Source organism: Lethenteron reissneri, chromosome 11 (assembly GCF_015708825.2).
Source record: "Lethenteron reissneri isolate LAM-NWPU_2019-01 chromosome 11, ASM1570882v1, whole genome shotgun sequence".
Lineage (NCBI taxonomy): Eukaryota > Metazoa > Chordata > Hyperoartia > Petromyzontiformes > Petromyzontidae > Lethenteron > Lethenteron reissneri.
Window position 1 is genome coordinate 4,299,984 of NC_083789.1, and position 19,051 is coordinate 4,319,034.

Below are 19,051 nucleotides of genomic sequence, written 5' to 3' on the forward strand. Positions count from 1 at the left end.
TCATTTTTTTTTGGAAACCGCAAATTCAAGCCAAGCGTTTGGCAAAGCATTAAATAAACATGATCTTCACAGTGAATTATTCATCCAACGTAAGAAATCACTTTGGAAGCGCAAAAAAAAAGCCATCATAAACACTAATAGAAACCGTTTATGATTAATTTAAGAAAGTTTAAAGTTTTCATATCCTGCAGAAAGAATGTAGTACAGTGCTTATTATTACACCACACTGTGTTCTCACACCAGGACTCTTTGCGGCAAGTTCTGCATCGGAAGTGTATTCTGGTGAGGCTGACACTCAGAAATATCTTGCTCACTAAACATTTCTCGGAAATGTGCTCAGAAATATATTGTTAATGCAGGCCAGCAAAATCCCCGTCGAAGGTTGCCTATAGGGTTTTATTGTCATTTAAAATTCCTACAACTGCTCTTTCAAATTAAACATAAAATTTTAAATCCTATGCATATTTTATGAGCTATGGCTATCATTTATTACGGGATCCTATAAAACACAAGCAGATTCTTTTTTTTTTATCAATTCTAGACATCTCACATGAGTTAAATTTAAAAGGGATGTGTATAAATGTTCGCGTGATAGAAGTCTGTACGGGTCCAAGGCCCCTCTGAAATGCGGCTCATGATTTTTTTTGTATTCAGGATTTTTCTGAAGCTCAAATTCACAACATTCAAAAATACATTTTTCAAGGAGCTATTTCGACACGTTTGCATGTATGTATGTATGTTGAACTTCTTTCACACCCTACCTAGCCAACCTTGCTAATCGGATGCGCTGGGGAACGACAACAAACTAAACATAAAAAAGTAGTTCAGACAAAAAAAACTGTCACTCGTCCATCGTCTTATTTAGTTTGCTATTGAGAGGACACATCGTCAGAAGAGATACTGATCAGTGGGAAAGACTCACAAAGTAGTGGCAATCAACGGATGGAGCGTTCCCGTGGCAGACAGATGGAGCGATGACGTCAGCTCATGTTGCAGCATCCATATGGATTTCTTGCATCCTGAGACCACCGTGACGGGTGCGAATTATTGGGGAAGGCCTTTCTCCGCCAGTGAATATGGCACAGGTGATGATGTTGATTAGACAAACGAACACGGCGGTGGTGGAGTGGGCCGGGGGGAGGAGAATCTCAGTCAAATATAACAAAATCAACCGCGTTACTAAATCAAGCAGTTCAGTCTGCCAACAAAAAAGCCCAGCTAGCTATTAAATCCGAAGCTCTCCAATTCAACAGACAGCTGCGCCTATTATTGCAAATCGCTCTTCACTTTTCATATTCAGTCGCAGGGCCCTCTCCATGCCCCCATTGTCCCGGTGCCCTCATCACTGCCAATGACGAACTTGTTTGCAAATGCATAACGGCCCCGATAATCTCTCTTGGTTCTTTCGGTAAAGTCACGTCGAAGGGAAGTAATAAAATAATAAAAATTAAACACAATAAAATAATTCTCACGACGTTTTGGCCACAACGCAAGCAGCCGTCCTCAGGTGAAAACCAGGTCCTGGTGACTTTACCGAAAGAACCAAGAGGATGAATCCCTGCAGTCACGAAAACTTTAAATCGAAAACGGCCCCGATAATGTTGCGAATCAACGAATGGGAAATAAGCGCCACCAGCATCACGTCACTGGAAAACACACGCAACCCCGTTCGTAAAAACCGAGGTAAGCCTTTGTCATACCCAGCCATTTCACCGCTTGACGCATCTTTACTCGCGAAAGCTTCAAATCAAGATTGAGACATCTTGTTATTTACACCCGGTTGGGCCTCCCTGCACTGGCTTCCAGTTTCACGTAGAATACAGTTTTAAAATCATATTGTTGACTTACAAAGCAGTGAACCATCTTGCTCCAGCCTACATCATTGACATGGTTCGCCCAGATGTCCCCTCAAGGTCCATAAGATCTGGGGATGCAGATCTTCTCTGCATTTCCAGGTCGAGGTTTCGGTCTATGGGTGACCGAGATTTTTCCCGTGTTGTCCCCAGAACGCTCTTTCTCAAGATATCAGAATCTCTTGAGTCTGTGGATCTTTTTTTTAAATGCGCATTTAAAACATATTTATATACTTCCGCTAATTAAATGCTTAGTTAATTTAGTAAATTATTTCGTAAATGTATTTATAAGATTATGTATATGCCGAGTGTCTGCTGCTGCTGTGTCCTGTACAGCACTTTGATACTCTTGATGAAAAGCCGCTATATAAATGCAATTATTATCATCACTACTTTGCTTGCAACACATTTTTTCCACTTCGCCCGAGTGTTTCTCGGACTTTGTTTTGCCCTGCGCGCAACTGCGGGAGGAGGGGGGGGGCGAAGGGGGAGATTGCACAACGAGAGCGCGCGCTGTGCTCAAGCGACGAGGCAGACCTTTGCACGCAGGAGTCCACGCTCTCGGCACCGTATTTGCGCGCCCCGTGTGTTTTCCTGTTTGCGCGCCCACCCCGCGCGCGTTGTTGACGCAACGCTTGGATAAAGCGCCCGTGGAAACACCACCGGCCGGCCGGCGTGCGCGTAGCGCAACAACACGTCCGTGCTCTCTATTGCGTGACTGGATCGTGGGTCGCGAGGGCTGTCGTTTGCATTGGTTAACCGTATTTAATTTACACCGATACGATAGTGTATTGACCTCCGATTAGCACGGTTGGCTACGTACGGTGAGAATTAATTTCAGCATTCGTATGTACTAATTTAGAGCCCGATGTTAATACACTGCTGTATGGAGGCCTTCCCAAGCCGTGTTAGTCGTGGAGGTTGTTTGCCAATGCTTCACCGTGCTGATGACTCCAGTTTGGTAGAAGAAAGAGGCTAAGACTGGCTCAGATATGACTCGCCACTGATGTTAGCCGGGGCTGGGACTCAAAACTCAGTTGGGGTCAAGGTTCACAGCGCAGTGCCATCACCAATGCACCGCCACTCTGCCACTTGATCTCAATGCAGCAAATCATCTTTGCCTCACCCACATTAGCCATTATCCAGCGGCTTGACGCTGTGGTTAGAGCACTCGACTCACAATCAGCATGCGAGTTCAAATCACGGTCATGGGCCAACTTGGAGTGTTGTCCCTGAGGGGTAAATAAAGCGAGCCCTCCTTTATGGGCAATCGTCAGTATCATCCTCTGGAGTGAGCGGCTGCTGTCATCCAAACGTTGTAGCTTAACAAGTTGTTTTCCGGGCCACTAAGCAAAGATAAGTGCCGCCCAGTTTCTCATTCAAACAGAGAGAGAGAGAGACACTTTGATTTTCACTTGACTTTGAACATATTGTTTACATTCACAGCTGGTAAACAGCCTCTTTGGAGTCACGGCCAGTCTCCGTCATCGGCCCTCTTTAGATGATATCATCACAGAGGTTGAAGCTCATATACAGATATAAAGTAACTGTATCTTCTTGGTTCTTTCGGTAAAGTCACGTAGAAAAGAAGTAATAAAATAATAAAAATAAAACATAATAAAATAATTCTCACGAGGTTTCGGCCACAACGCAAGCAGCCGTCCTCAGGTGAAGACCAGGTCTGTCGGGGAGACGCTGAAACGTCGTGAGAATTATTTTATTATATTTTATTTATATTATTTTATTACTTCCCTTCTACGTGACTTTACCAAAAGAACCAAGAAGATGAATCCCTGCAGTCACGAAAGCTTTAAATCGAAAAGTAACTGTAGTTCAGAAGTGAAGAGTTGGTTGTGTCACGTTTAAATAAGCATCAGGGGGCATTCGTATACATTTGTGGCCCTGAGTCAGTGGTGGAAATTCCATATTGATAAGGCAGAGACCAGCCTCTCCAAGGGCAACGACTCTTGACGTCTGCCAAAGAGTTATTCATTGAGTCGATCCCCGGCTGAAGTTTTTTTAAATCGTGAGTGACCACCTGGTGCCACGGTGGCTAGGAGATGTTAACTACCTCGCCTGCTATACAGGAGGTCGTGGGTTCGATGCCGATCCCGACCCTGACGCCTGAATATTTTGAAGTTTCATGTTCTCCCTCTGGCTTTTTCACTCCACATTTAGAAACACGAGTGTGTGGCTGCTATCCATGTCACACATTATGATAAGCCACTTCGTTGAACTGTATCATTTGCCGCCAGGTCACTTCTGAAAATGAGCTATATAGCTCAGTGTGCCTGATCTGATAAAACAACAACAACAAACACATTGAGTTTTAGAATAACACGTAACTATACGCAACTCGGTTATTAAAAAGCCTGTACCCATGCCAGAATCTGCTCGACTTCATACCAATGGCACAGTCAGCTACATGACCCTAATTCTACTATCAGAAAGGTCCCCTGCCATCAGCGTGTTTGGTACATCATGGGATGTTAATTCCCAGCACGTGGGAAGCCAGTGGCCCGTTACCCTGCTTACAGAGCGAGTGTATAATAAGATAGCAGCTCTGTGTACTGTATCCAGACCACTAGCGCTGATATAACCAAACTGCCGTGCTCCTTGGGGGACCGTTGCGTGGAGTGTCGTTTGTTTTACATAAACACTGCGCAAGCCCGTTGATGACCTTAAAAACAAGCAAACCTGCGGTGAACTGCACCGAGGAACGTCCAAATAACGAAATGAAACGTTCTATATAATAGGACAACTGGCAATAATCGCTCCATTCACGCCGGGGCCTGATCTCTTGCGCGAGTCGGCCCATTACATTGCGACGTGTGTGGTGGATCGGAATTAAGTGGATGAAAGATGGCCAGGGCCAGTCCGCCGCTGGTGGTGTGCGCGTGCTCACGGATGGGGAAGGGGAGGGAGGGGGGACGGTGAAATATAAATAAAATATAAATAAAATATAAATAAAATATAAATAAAATTGAAATAAAATAAAATAGAAATAAAATAAAATCTGAATAAAATATAAATAAAATATAAATTAAATATAAAATCACGCGCGTCGCCGGCAGGGGCTTAGGTTCAACCAGGTGCTGCGGGGACTTCTCGGCCCCCCCATCCCTCCGTCCCCGGAGTACCCCGACGAAATGGCCAACACAACAGCCTCGCAATTATCCTGCAACCGTCGAGGATGAATGACGCAAAGCCGCTGATGGCTCGTGTGCCCCCCCCCCGCCCGCACGGCTTGTCGTGGAACAGAACGAACCACAGTGGCTTTTGTTTTGAAGGACCACACAGGGGGCAAGTCATCCTCACGCGATTATAAATATATATATATACATTAAGGTAGCAATCAACGCACGCGTCGGCTATGTTGGAAAAGACCATCAATTGCTGCAGAATCTACCGCAATGCGTTTTTACTTTGGTTTAAGTTGAAACTAAATTGTTATTCTTTTAACCAGGCAAGGGCTCGCTGAGCTGCATAGCTCTTTTTCAGAAACGACCTTGACACAAATGGATAGCTCAACAAAGTGGCGTATCACGTGGAAATGTAGAGCACTTTAAACGTGTGTTTCTAAATGTGAAGGGGGAAAAACAGAGAATGCAGAGAAAAATCCACGCAACTACGGGGAAAGAAAAAGAGACACGCAAACTCTAAATACACAGCAGGCATCAGGGTCGAGGATCGAACCGACGACCTCCTGCATACCAGGCGAGGTAGTTAACATCTCACCACCACGGCACCAGGTGGTGATTCGCGTTTCGAAAACTTCAGCCGGGGATTGACTCAATGAGTGACACTTTGGCAGAAGTCAAGAGTCGTTGCCCTTGGAGAGGCTGGTTTCTGCCTTATCAATATGGAATTTCTACTACTGGCAGGGGCCACAAATAAACACGATTGCCCCCCGACGCTCATTTAAACGCAGAGACAACCAACTCTTGACTTCTGAACAACAGCACTATATGCATGTATATGAGCTTATACCTCCGTGATGATATCATCTAAAGAGGGCCGTCATCCCCCCCAACAGCGAGAAACCCCAGCGGAAGCGTTCACTAAAGCGCGGGGCGATGCACGCACGCACGCACGACGCTTTTGCGTACACCCACACGCGCGCAATCCACACTGGGGACCCTCCAGCGAGAACAAAAGGCAACCCGCTCACCACATGTCTCTTCGGGCCCTCCCGGGCTATCGTTACATTATTGACAAGGGTCGGGGTTGTATGCATGTTGATCGCCCGCGATAGTGCAATATAATAACCCACAATTGCCGGGCTCCCGTCTCCTCCCGTATCCTCCCACTCACGGCCACCTAACTCGCTCTACCCCCCCCCCCCACATCCACCTTGCGAACATCCCCTTCAGCAGCTCCCATATTGCAATATCACCTCTCGCCGACACTCCATCGGCACCCCGCTGATGGTAATGGCGGGGTTGTCTGTGTACACCTTGGGCTGGCCAACAATGGTGGCACTGTGTGCAATAAATCCCCCTCCTAGGTGGTCCTCTGGTCATTAGGGCAGAGGTCTCAAGAGGGCAGCACCTGAAACAGAGCCTTTGAATAGGTGCAGATGATTGTGCTCTTTTTTTTATTCCACCCCAACCTCCCCTCCCCTCCTTCTTCTTCTTCTTTGGCCTCATTCATTACTTTTGACTAGAGGAGGCTCGAGCTATGAGAAGTAGTTTATAGATATTGAAAATTGGATTGTAAATTTTTTTATATTTGAAGAATAATTAGCAAGTGAGGAGCAATGGTCGGGGTGCAATGAGCAACCACGCAACACCGAGGTTGGAGTCCTGGCCAGGGCTAACATCGGTGGCGAGTGATATCCGGACTGACAGCGGGCCCCCCCTCTTCGTTGTGACCGACCCAGTATGGGTGGGCCTTCATCCCGACATTACATTGACAAAAGGTTGTAAATTATTATCATTATTGTTATTATTAAATTGAATAGAAAGTATCAACACCGATGCTTTTTTTTATTGCTGTATTATCATTACATTGCAGTGATTAAGTACTAGGCCAGGCCAACTCAGGCAACTGCCATTAATGCCATCACCACAAATTCACAACCACTATCATCGTCATCATCACCGTAATCATCACCCCCTGATGCAGATAACATGAGCACCATCTGTTTATGCTGTAAGTCGTGCTTGCATGGGTAGACGGTTTCCTGCCATGGGAATGTGGAATTTCCAATGCCCATTTAAGCAAAGGGATAATGACTTGACCCTATTCTTGTTAGTGCTGCTAAATGACCCTAGCTGGCTACTGTAGCTCCAAATTAATATGTTAACTTTAGTGGCTTCACAGACACTGATAATTGGTTCTTTACCCTTCTATCTGGCAACAAAACTGACACCTTTTTGCAAGGAGTCATGTTTGCATAGACCGCAATACCTGCAGTCATAAATACAAACAAAAGACATAACTCTGATAATGTGCACTGTCCTTGAAGTTGATTGGTCCACACCCGAGACAGCTTTCCTTTTGGCGTCATCTGGTCCAACCCATATGAGACTAGGCTCGAAGGAAAGCTGTCTCGGGTGTGGACCAATCAACTTCAAGGACAGTGCACATTATCAGAGTTATGTCTTTTGTTTGTATTTATGACTGCAGGTATTGCGGTCTATGCAAACATGACTCCTTGCAAAAAGGTGTCAGTTTTGTTGCCAGATAGAAGGGTAAAGAACCAATTATCATATTTTTACTGGCAAATGAGGTCCCCATAGTGTAGATGCTTCACAGACACTATTTACCTAACCAATATGCCTGCATTAAGCCTAATGATTTCAGTCAAAAATATGGGTCAATTAATTAATGAGGTTTTTTTTTTCAAATTACCAGTGGGTCTTTATTTCTCTATTGAACCATTGTCCCTATATTACATTTGCTCAGGTTTAATTTATTCCTGTTTTTAATTTATTCGCCCACATTTCTCTCTCTAACACGTTAATTAAAAAAGTTAAACGGGAACAAAAAAAACAACAATTTAATAGAATTCTAATAGCATGGGCAAAATGTCAAATACATAAAAGCCAACTCTTTGAACCTCTCTCTAAATGCAGCGATTCAATTCTCATCAAAGGAGAGGGGGAAAATACCATTATGCATTTTGATTATGAAAACATTGTTTTGTTGGTCCATGTGAGAGAAGTAACAATTGGCAGTAGAAATTTCTTGAAAACAATTCTAATTAAGGGACATCTTTATGTCATATCCAGCACAACTCACTTCCCACTGCTGTAATCGTCCACACACTGTCCCTAAGCAGCCCAATTTATTCAGGCCATTGAGAGAGACCCTGTACACTAAATCAATAACGTTGCCTGTAAAAGCACCGTTCGAATTTCCTGCTTAACTTCATTTTCATTTAGAGTGAGTGAGAGCGATAGACTACGCGTGTGTGTCCAGATTCTTCGGGAATATTAGGACGGAACTCCTGATGAAGTATCTTCGGCGAGTGGAGCAAAGAACGTTGGACACCGTGCCGAACAACAGACCCGAAACCACATCTGAGAAAACCGGCCACAGCATGGCCACAAAGAACCTGAGCAGTACAGAGAAACGTGATCTGTTGGAAGGTCTGGGGACTGTTACTTTTGAAAAGTGACCAGCAGCTTTACCATTCTCTCAAAGTTCTAGAAGTAACACACTCCGATGTAATTCCGTTGATGTTTTCAAAATTCACCGTGGGCTGTAATCGTATTCATTTATCCCCTTCAAGATGAATTGTCTCAAATTAAAATCAACGTGAAATTAACAAGTTATGTTTAAGGACATAGGGGGCAAGTGCTGTTCGGGAACACAATCGAGGTGGGTGGTATGGCCGTCCATCCCTCATCACACGCAAGGTCACCTCTGCCACTCTAATGGCCGTGCTCATGCACTGCGACAGGCACTCATCTGAAGACCAGGGAAGACCCACAGAAGCTTCAGATATCACTTGCAACTGACGTAGCATGGTTGAGAATTAAAAACCGCATCTCCAGCTGGGTTCCCAGCTTCTTGTGTGGTTTTGTACACGAGCATCCTCCCGGGAATTAGGTCTTTAACGGGACTAAAAAAGTCCCGTTTTTGTGTCAGTTAGGCAACAGCGTGCCACTTAAAGCAATCACATTAATATTCTTTATATCGCCTGATGACGATTGCTTGCGTTGCGATCGAAACGTCGTGATATTTTTTTTTTTTATTTGTATCTACGTGACTCAGGTATGTGAAAAAAATAAGAATTAAAAAATTTAAAATAACTAAATTTAATCACGACGTTTCGGAAGAAACACAAGCTTCCGTCATCAGGTGGGACAACCACAGCAAGAAACAAAATTACCGTAGTAAAATTACTGTAGTAATTTTGTTTCTACAGGTGCCAGGGCAGAGGTCGCAATCGGGTACCCGATACCCGTACCCTACCCGATACCCGGCTACCCGTACCCGGCCGGGTACGGGTACCCGTTTGCGACCCTGGTGCGGCCGGGTACGGGTACGGGTAGGTCGTGAGTCACTGGTGAGTAACTGTTTGTCACTCATTTACCAACGTCTTGTCTCTTCTCACAATTCAAGTTCCTAGAATCAACCCACCCGTGCCTGCAACATGGCTTCATCCCAGAGGTCGCAATCAGGTACCCGTACCCTATCCGATACCCGGCCGGGTACGGGTAGCCGGGTATCGGGTAGGGTACGGTACCCGAATGCGACCCTGGTGCGGCCGGGTACGGGTAAGGAATCAAAACCCGTTTGCGACCTCTGTGCCAGGGTCAGGATCGAACCCACGACCTTTTGTATACCAGGCGAGGTAGTTAACATCTGGGCCACCAAGTCAACATCTGGGCCACCAAGTTCTCCCCTCTTCCGGTGTCGTGAAATATTCTCATTGCCATCGTAGTCCTGATTTTTACTGTGCTGCACAGGTGTTGACCACCGTCTGCAGCCAATCAGACCCACGCGTAACCCAGCACCCCAGGGCACACTTGCACATCACCGCGGGAACGCGACTTTGTGCGTTGCATGTCCCCACCTGTTGCAGCCTGCGTTGAATCTCCTGCGTGGGCCCGCACACTCTGTCGGTGTGTTTGGGAGCTTTCTTGGTTCCCTAGACCACAAGGGGTCATGAGCCCGGCACGCATTCTGCAGCCTCAGCATGCAAATGCCCCATAAAAAACGGAGCTCTTAACGCGTATAGCCATAAAGGATGGAGCTGTAAACGGTAAAGTATATAGCGGTTCCATTACGACTTAAACAAGTATGCTATCACCTCCTGACCTCCGGCGATAGCATGCAGTCCAAAAAACAATGAACTCTTAAAACAATGACGCAATGCCACAATCTGCGTTTTGACCGCGATGTGCATCAACCGGCAACGGAAATGCACAACAGCAGTCAAACCACAGGGGGATCTGTGAAGATAGCATCCATTATTCAAGATTCATAATTAGACAGCAGCTGGAATGGCACGGTTACATTTTTGGCAGTGTGTTCCTTATGGACTTTTTATTTTTTATTTTTGGTGCAAAATTGCTTTAGCGAGCCTTGACCAGAGGCACATCACGGGGAGTAGCATTCAATGCCGCCACTCCCGAGATGCTGGTGAACAAATCTAACTCTCCAGAAATCTGATACTGTTGTGTTACCAACCCCCCTGGGCAGACATATGCAGATTCAGAGATGAGACTCTTCGTACAACCAAGCGCGTGCGAATGATATTTATCCCGTCCCCGAAAGCATCTTGGATCTTGGCCGCACTCATCCGGTACAGGAGGGGGAATCCTTGGGATCTGGCTGAGAATGTGTTTCACATTTCAGCACCACGCTCAGTCACTTACTTCGGGCACTGCAAGACATCTTGTAGTGACAGAAGTGACTGAGCTGTGTGTGTGTGTGCTCATGTGTGTAATGCCAAAGGTCCTATTCTGCCCTTGGTAAGAACATTTTTTCCCCATCACTGTTGTGCTATGTGAACATGCCAACCCTGGACAGGCACCCACTTTACCGTGCCTGCCCTGTCCAATGGTCAAACCATATAATGGTTTTGTTTATACTGTATACTATATGTGAATGAGGCGAAATGGAAAATTACCTTTCACATAGGAATTAATTACTACGTTTAAAGTCAACAACACTGCTCGGGGAAAAAACATCGATAAAATTGTGTATTTTTTTCTTTTAAGATAACTCATATTGTAAGTACCGCTGCATCCATATGACACAGTGCTAATATACCTAAGTATAGATTTATTGCAGCCGCTTACTGCTTAACTATTTATCGCTGAGCCGCAGGACTATATATATGCTGGACAACCACAAAGCACTCCCATAATTCCTGTTACTTTGGCGGTGTAGTGATTACAGCGCTTGACTCACGTTCAGAAGATTGCAAGTTCAACTCTTCGTCGGGGGTCAACTCAGCCCAGTATCTCTTTAAGGATAGAACAACGAGCACCGATGTCTGAAGTCAACGGAGGCTGTAATACGGACGTACTGGCCCTCGCCGTAAGAACGTGGAATTTCCATCATTGGCTCGGGGCTGCCAAACGAGGCAATCACTGCTCTCATCTTGTTTAACGAGGAAAACACTGCGATGTTGAAATAAATTAGTTACGCTATAATAACTTACAGCCTTTTCGTGAATGGAAAGTTAAAGAGGAGCCACAGTGCAATCGTGGCCACGCGACCCAAACCACGAATCGTATAGCAACCCACTGTAGTCTGCCCTCCTTTAGTGGAGGAATAGCAAAAATAAACACGCAAACAAACTCTTTCCTGAAGCCCTCTTGTGACTTGCAGACCTCAACGTTGGCATTTAGCTCCCAAACGTATCGCCACGTGCGAGAATAGAGCAGCCTCTTTGTCAATCCACCGCTGGATAGAAGCCTCACCGCGCTGTGTTTGCAGCGGAGGTTTCATTGACCATACTTCGCCATGCTGGCCAGGGCAGGTTGGTGAGAGAGGTGCACAGGACCGGTTCCAACCGCGCCGTGTCGCGCCAAATTGGCCACTTTCATGGCGAAGGTGTTTGGGCCTCCTTGTCACGATGCCCATCTGGCCAGCCACGACAGTGCAGAGGAAATTGCGAATTTCAATCTGGAAAGTACCGCAGTGCAGTGAGGTGTCCCCTCGACCGCATCCCCATCGCCACAATAACACGATGTTATCTGTCTTTCCTACCCAACACTTAATACTCTCTATCGCGCAAAACCTTTGACCAAAAGTAGACCTTTACACGCTTCGCCATGACACGGTTCAGCATAAAGTGGATGACATTATGATGATTAACGCCAACGCACCACCCACATCGCTCAAGTCACGCATACCAGCTCACACTGGCTATTGATAAATACAGATTACACCATTGGTACCTCATTTGCCAGTAAAAAATATGATAATTGTTTTTTTTACCCTTTTTTCTGGCAACAAAACTGACACCTTTTTTACGAGGAGTCATGTTTGCATAGACCACAATACCTGCAGTCATAATGCAAACAAAAAACATAACTCTGATAATGTATGCACTGTCCTTGAAGTTGATTGGTCCACACCCGAGACAGCTTTCCTTAGAGCCTAGTCTCACATGGGTTGGACCAGAAGGCTCTAAGGAAAGCTGTCTCGGGTGTGGACCAATCAACTTCAAGGACAGTGCATACATTATCAGAGTTATGTTTTTTGTTTGCATTATGACTGCAGGTATTGTGGTCTCTGCAAACATGACCCCTCGTAAAAAAGGTGTCAGTTTTGTTGCCAGATAAAAGGTAAAAAAACAATTATCAAATCGAGATTAGTTAGTATTGGAGTTATATTAAAGGCAAAAGTGAAGATGCCTTCCTGCTCAAACAAATCTAAGGCCCTATTGTCTTGGCTTGGGCTCAGTCTCTCCACAAGCAAAGTCAACGTTGACTCCCACCACAAACTGGTACTCGTTTTATCGACCCTGGTAGGTTGTTGATGTTGGCGAGCAAAACATTTGGGAATGCCAGTTGACATCAACACCTAGCTGGATAACGATGAGACACTGCATGTCGACACCGATCCAGACGTTGCTTGCATTGAACCAATGGTGGGGATTCTAGATTTGAAGCTTTCGTGACTGCAAGGATTCATACTCTTAGGTTTTTTCGGTAAAGTCACGTAGGTAAAAAATAAAATTAAAAGTTAATAAAAGTAATAATGGAAATAAAATACAATGGTGGGGAAATCATGCACTCCCGTAAGCCCTTGTCGTGGTTGATGGGAAGAGTTAAGGTGCGTATATGTTTAGTTTTTATGTGGAGGGATAAATATATGAAAGGGGATATATTCTCTGCTTATTTATTTTGCTACTTATATTGTCGTCGACGACGACACTCGTGATTGGTGTTTGTTACGGATAATAGCAGATCACCCCACGCCGTTCTGTAGAGATGTCTTTGGAGGTGGATGCAACTGCGTGCGCTGTGCAGAGCGGGACAATGCGGATTCAGCCATTCATCTTTAAGCTCAAGATACGTGCAGCGAACTTCACGCGAGGCAGCTTTCTTTGTGTGTTTGTGTACATGTTGTACGTGTGTGGGGGCAGTGGGAGCGTGCCGATTAGCAGATTGTGCAATAAACCCGATTCACCTGAGTTCGATACCCGGCTGTGGTTGACATCAGTGGTGAGTGATAACTGAACAGGCCAGAAGCCTCCCCCATTCACATAGCAATACTGCCTGGCGCCTGACACAGTGTAGGGAGGCGTTATATTATATTTTATATCCATGTAATTATTTTTGAATAGTACACATTTTTTTAAAGTGAAGGCTTCCCCACCTCATTACCAACCATGGGGTTTTTATGGTCCACCCTGAACCGCGTCTGCACAAAACCATGGCAGATGCGGATAACCCGGTGCACAAATGGAACATTAAAAACTCGACAGTGCGCGACTGTGGTCATCCAGGGCAGGCCGTACAGCGTCGAACGACGCACAGATAACCGATCCAGAGACACGAGGGAGACATCGTCGCAGCGATACGCCACGTCGCTCGCTCCTGACGCGGTTATCTTGGCTTGACCACCCGAATGTGAAGTTGCGGTCGCCGCTCAGCGTCCACATCGGCCGACACGAAAGGAGAAGACGGGTTAATGTTGACCGTGCTTCACCATGCTGGTCAGTGATGCGTTCGCGAAGTGGGGTGCGGATGGACCGGATCGGACATCGCTCGCACGATCATGGTAGACGCGGCTTGCCAACAAACTTGGAGGGCCAGATTGAAAGCGGAGGAGGCTAAACGCCGAGGTCACTGCTCACCCCAAACTCACTCGTGGACAAAATGTTAAATGTCAACGCATTCTAGAACGCGTACACGTGACGCTTACGTTTCAAATGTTATGCCCCCACCACCACCACCCCCCGTGAAGGCACCTTGGGTGCCAAACGTTTAGAAATAATCGGCACGAATGCTGAGTGTTGGTGAAGGGCGGGTGGGAAATGTGTCGCGGTCGTGTGGGGGGTGTGAGCAGTGCGTGTGTGTGTGCGTGTGTCCATTCCATTGAACACATACACACATACACGCACGTTGGGGAGCGGTGGTGTAGTGGTCAGCGCGCTGCACTACGAACCCGGCGACCTGAGTTCGATTCCCGCTCACGGCCACCAACACCAGTGACGATTATCTGAACCGGTCCTGGGCCTCCCCCTAGGTCGACTCAGCCTCAAATGAGTACCTGGTGCGGTGTGTAAACATCGTCACTTTGGGAGACAAAGGCGGCCGGGCGTGGTTTGCTGGCCACGCACCACCTCGTGCGCCGTGCCGGCCTTCATAGGTGCTCACTAACAGCACTTGCCCCAACAGCCTGTTAAAGGCTATACGGGGGATCTGTTTGTTGTTCCATTGCACAAGACTGTGGTTGAGGCGACTGTAGCCATGCACTGTGGAAGGAGGAGTGGGAGGAGGGGCTCCTATTCCACCTATTTTCTTTGCCGTTAATAATAAAAAAGGGGCAAAAGCTGAACAAGTCCTAAAAAAAATGTTATCCGCGCTCACACAATTCGGGTTCAAGGCGAGAGAAAACTCCACCAAAACGTGCATCCGTGGGAAACGGAGGGGGCGGGCGGGCGGGCAAAGTAGCTAATCGCTAGGCAGATACTTGCTGCCCCAAATACCACCTGCATACGCTGCAGATTAACTAGCAGCATGGGGGGTGAGGGACGTTTAGCAGGCACCCAAGTTGATAGTTTTATTTACGTTGATTAGCATAGGGCCCTTTCCACCCCTGTCACCTGACCCAGCTATACTGGGACGTGTTTGTGTTGTTGTTGTTGTTGTACGTATGTACGATGTTGAACTTCTTCCGCGACAAAAAAAAGCCACGTATCAAATTGAAAAGGTAACATTTGCCAGCATTTCAATGAGGCCCAATTATCACAACGGCTTGCACGGTTCCTCTTGAAACAGAAGCAGATTAATGTTGAATAGCGATCCCGTAAGTTAATCAACACGTAACGAAGCACTGATTAATCTATTCCTATTGATTAGGCTCCCAACACAGGCGCCAGTAATAATCGATTGCTGCATTTACAATCACTTCGTTTACAATTAAAATGACATGGCAAATGTGGCAACATTTATCCCAATATAGGTACGTACGGACTACAGACTAGGCGAGTGAGAATACAAACACTGGAATACAAATGAGAAAAATGAAATCTATTTCCGAACTTTTTTCGCGCCGTACACTTTAGACAGTATTATTATTATTTTCATAACAGTGGCCGTTGTGGTCATTGCTAATGATGCATATCGCTCCTCATGCCCAGTACAAATCGGGGCATCAGCGGTGCGATTAACAAGAACCTTTAAATAAAATGTAAAAAAAATCAAGCGAGGTTGATTTTGATTAACTCAGAGCACACAATCCTTGCCTCTTTTTTTCTTTCAAAAACTCAACAAAAAAAGCGCGGTGTTGAATTACGGGAATGTCACAAGTTTAAGCCGTCAGTCAAGCACGTTTAATATATGTGTGTGTGTATAGTGTCTGGCTGGGTTGTGTTGTGGCAGGCACACGAGGCGATCTACGTCTGCACTGCCTGCTTTTAGAACACGGTCGGTGTGCAAAGTCCACGTGTCTGTGTGTATGGTTTGGCCGACGAGCATAGTTGAAGTTCCACAGAGCGGAAGTGATTTTATGCAACCCTGAAGCGATGATGGGCTGAGGTGGTCTGTCCCCTCCCACCCCCGAGGCTAGGTCGAGCAGTTATGTCACGGCACTAGCCCGCTTGACAAATACTTTTTGGAAATCAAGGAGGTAAAGTTGCCCTCACTAGTTTTTGGTTTGTTTTAATGCCCGTGCTGTTTACACAATGTTTACGGCATTTGTATTTAATTATACGAACGTTTACTGGCGTGTAGGAGGCCAAAGGGGGTGGTGGAACGGCAAAGCTTGGGCTTCTGAGGTTTTCAATTACCGTTGACCATAACCATGAACGGGCAACTCAAAAGTTACCCCCCACCCCACCACCACCTCCAGGTGCACCCTTCTTGCCTCGTGAGCAATAAAACGAACCTGCGTCACTGCTACTACTGCCTCTGCGCCGCTCTATCACTGCCACTGGCCACATCATAAAAAAAAAACCCAAGGGGGGTCACTGTCGGGCTAAGAGGATTACTTAAACAAATTCCAGCTCTCCTTCTGCTGCACGACAGGGCCTCCAGAAACTCGTACAGCTTTGGGCACGGCCGGCTCCTCTCTCCTGGCGTCCACGCAAAAAAAAATTAGTCCGCTCCGCGAGACTACGGTGTCCCATATCTGTCAACCCCTTATCAGCGCCTTACCTTATTACAGACCGATTCAGACCTGATTGGTCAGCCCATGGTGCCCCTATACATCTCAACGTTCATCCTGCAAAGTCCAATCGCAAGGGAGAAACACGCCGTACGGACCTATAAGCTCAATTTTTCTGTACAAGAATACGGGTAAACCGTATGGGTTGGCAGCTGTGCTGTCCCTACCAGCAGCACCACCATCGCCCACCATCCTCCACCCCTTCGAGTTGCACGGTTGGCTATGTACGGTGCAAAAGAAGTTCAGCATAGAGAGGTCACAGTGATTGGTGACACATGTGGAACACACTTCATGATCGTGACACGGTTATGCTAACGGCCATCATCATCAGTATCAATCAACTGTATTCTAGTTTTTGGCATGTTTTTTTTGCAGACTTGATGCCTTGCAAGAGCCATCTATTTGGTGTTTGAACATCCTAACACCTTGTTTTATTGCCAGCTATGGTAAAAAGCAATCTTATTTTTGTTTCATAATTTTGATATTGGCAAAAAATGTCCCGTAGATATGTACTGGAGTTTATTATTATATAATAGTAAGAAGCTCTGAGATTCATAGAGCGCTACTAACAGAGGTGAACGAATCCACATTGACTCGACTTTAATTGAAGAAGCAGCACAAATATTAAAACAGTTTTTTTTACAGTATTTACTTTACCAGGTAAGGCCCACTGAGATATTGGATTGCTCTTTGTCAGAAGCAACCTGGCCACAAATGACAGCTCAACGAAGTGGCTTACCATGTGGACATTTACATCAGCCAAATACTCGAAATGCACATTTCTAAGTGTGGAGGAAAATACCGGAGGACTTGGAGAAAAAAAATTCCACGCGACCACGGGGAGAACACGCAAACTCCAAATATACATTATGCGTCTGAGTCAGCATCGAAACCACGACCTCCTGCATACCAGGCGAGGTAGTTAACATCTCGCCACCGCGACGCCCCATATACTGGGGTTATAAACTGGGGTTTGGGGACCCGAATAGTGGCCCACAGAGAAATAGGTCATTGAAGCCCCCCCCCTCCACCCAGCCCCCTTGCCTCCAGTGCCACCTCACCACCCTTCTTTCAACCCTCCTTGCCTAATTCATTTCCTCTACCAAAGCTTTGTTTGTGTTTGATCAGCCCATGATAAATACAATAAAACACATGGGGGGTGGGGGGCAGGGTTTATTATCTCAAAGCTAGCTCCGGCTTATCTGCAGCATCTACCCTTTGGACTGGGGATAGTCACAATTAAGTGGCACGGCAGGCCCGCACTGTAAAGGCACGCGTGTGTTTGTGCTGACGCAGGGGCAACACGCCAAAGCACAACAAAACCACGGGGCGAGCAGCAATCTCCCAACAAACACGCGATGCACGGTTTCATAGCCGCCAAGCCTAACCAATGGATGTCGCGGCGGTTATTGGTATTATTATTATTTTTTTGATCATTACATTTTTGTTTTAGTGCCTCTCGTCTCACCGTAATGTACCCACCCCCACCCCAAATGGCCTAAAGAAACAGACAAAAGGTGGTGAAGATGGCGAGCTTAATGACCGTAATGAAATGACGTTCCAATCATCTTTGCATCAGGCCATTTACTCGGTTTTATAGTTAATTAATTTTTCCTTGCTAAAGACTTAATTGGGCCTACAGTGAATTAAAGAGCTTTTAGGAATGCAATGGAATGCACCGCTGGTGTGTTAGGTCTGATACCCGCTAATTGCCATTTGGGGTATTTAAGTGTATAATGTATTATGTCGGATATCATATGTTTGCACACGTATTTCGCAATCCCTGTAAGAATTAACAGATTGCCAAGGCATCTTGGTAGTACAACACCGCATTTAGCAAAAATATGAACTCAAGGATGTAAAAAGAAAAAATGTAAATTGCATGCTGGGAACCGATTGCATTGTGGTTGTCGGTGCTGATGCGTGACGCGAGCTCGATGCATCGAGCGGACATGTACCGCATCACAGTGTGCCTTGCTGATCACCAAATACAATATTAAACTAAACAATGCTTTTATTTTATTTTACCAGGTAAGGACCACTGGGCTACATGGTTATTTTTCAGAAGCGACCTGGCCACAAATGAGAGCTCGACTTAGTGGCTTATCACGTGGAAATGAAATGCAGCCAAATACTATAAACGCGTGTTTCTAAATGTGCAGGGAAAAACCGGAGGACCCGGAGAAAAATCCACGCGACCACGGAGAGAGACACGCAAACTCCAAGTATACAATCGGCAAGGTTGCGATCGAACCCACGACCTCCTGCATACCAGGCGAGGTAGTTAACATCTCGCCACCGTGGCGCATATTAGAATGCACCCCCACGTGAATTCCTTGCCTTGGCGAACATTTACTTTGGTTTCATCACAGGTCGTGAATATTCACAAC

The 19,051-nt window shown here is 46.1% G+C and overlaps 1 protein-coding gene across 1 annotated transcript in view; it reads right to left on the bottom strand.

Annotated features, from left to right (window-relative positions):
• LOC133341307 (kinesin-like protein KIF26B) overlaps positions 1–19,051 on the bottom strand; it is a 119,045-nt gene that overhangs the window by 78,409 nt on the left and 21,585 nt on the right.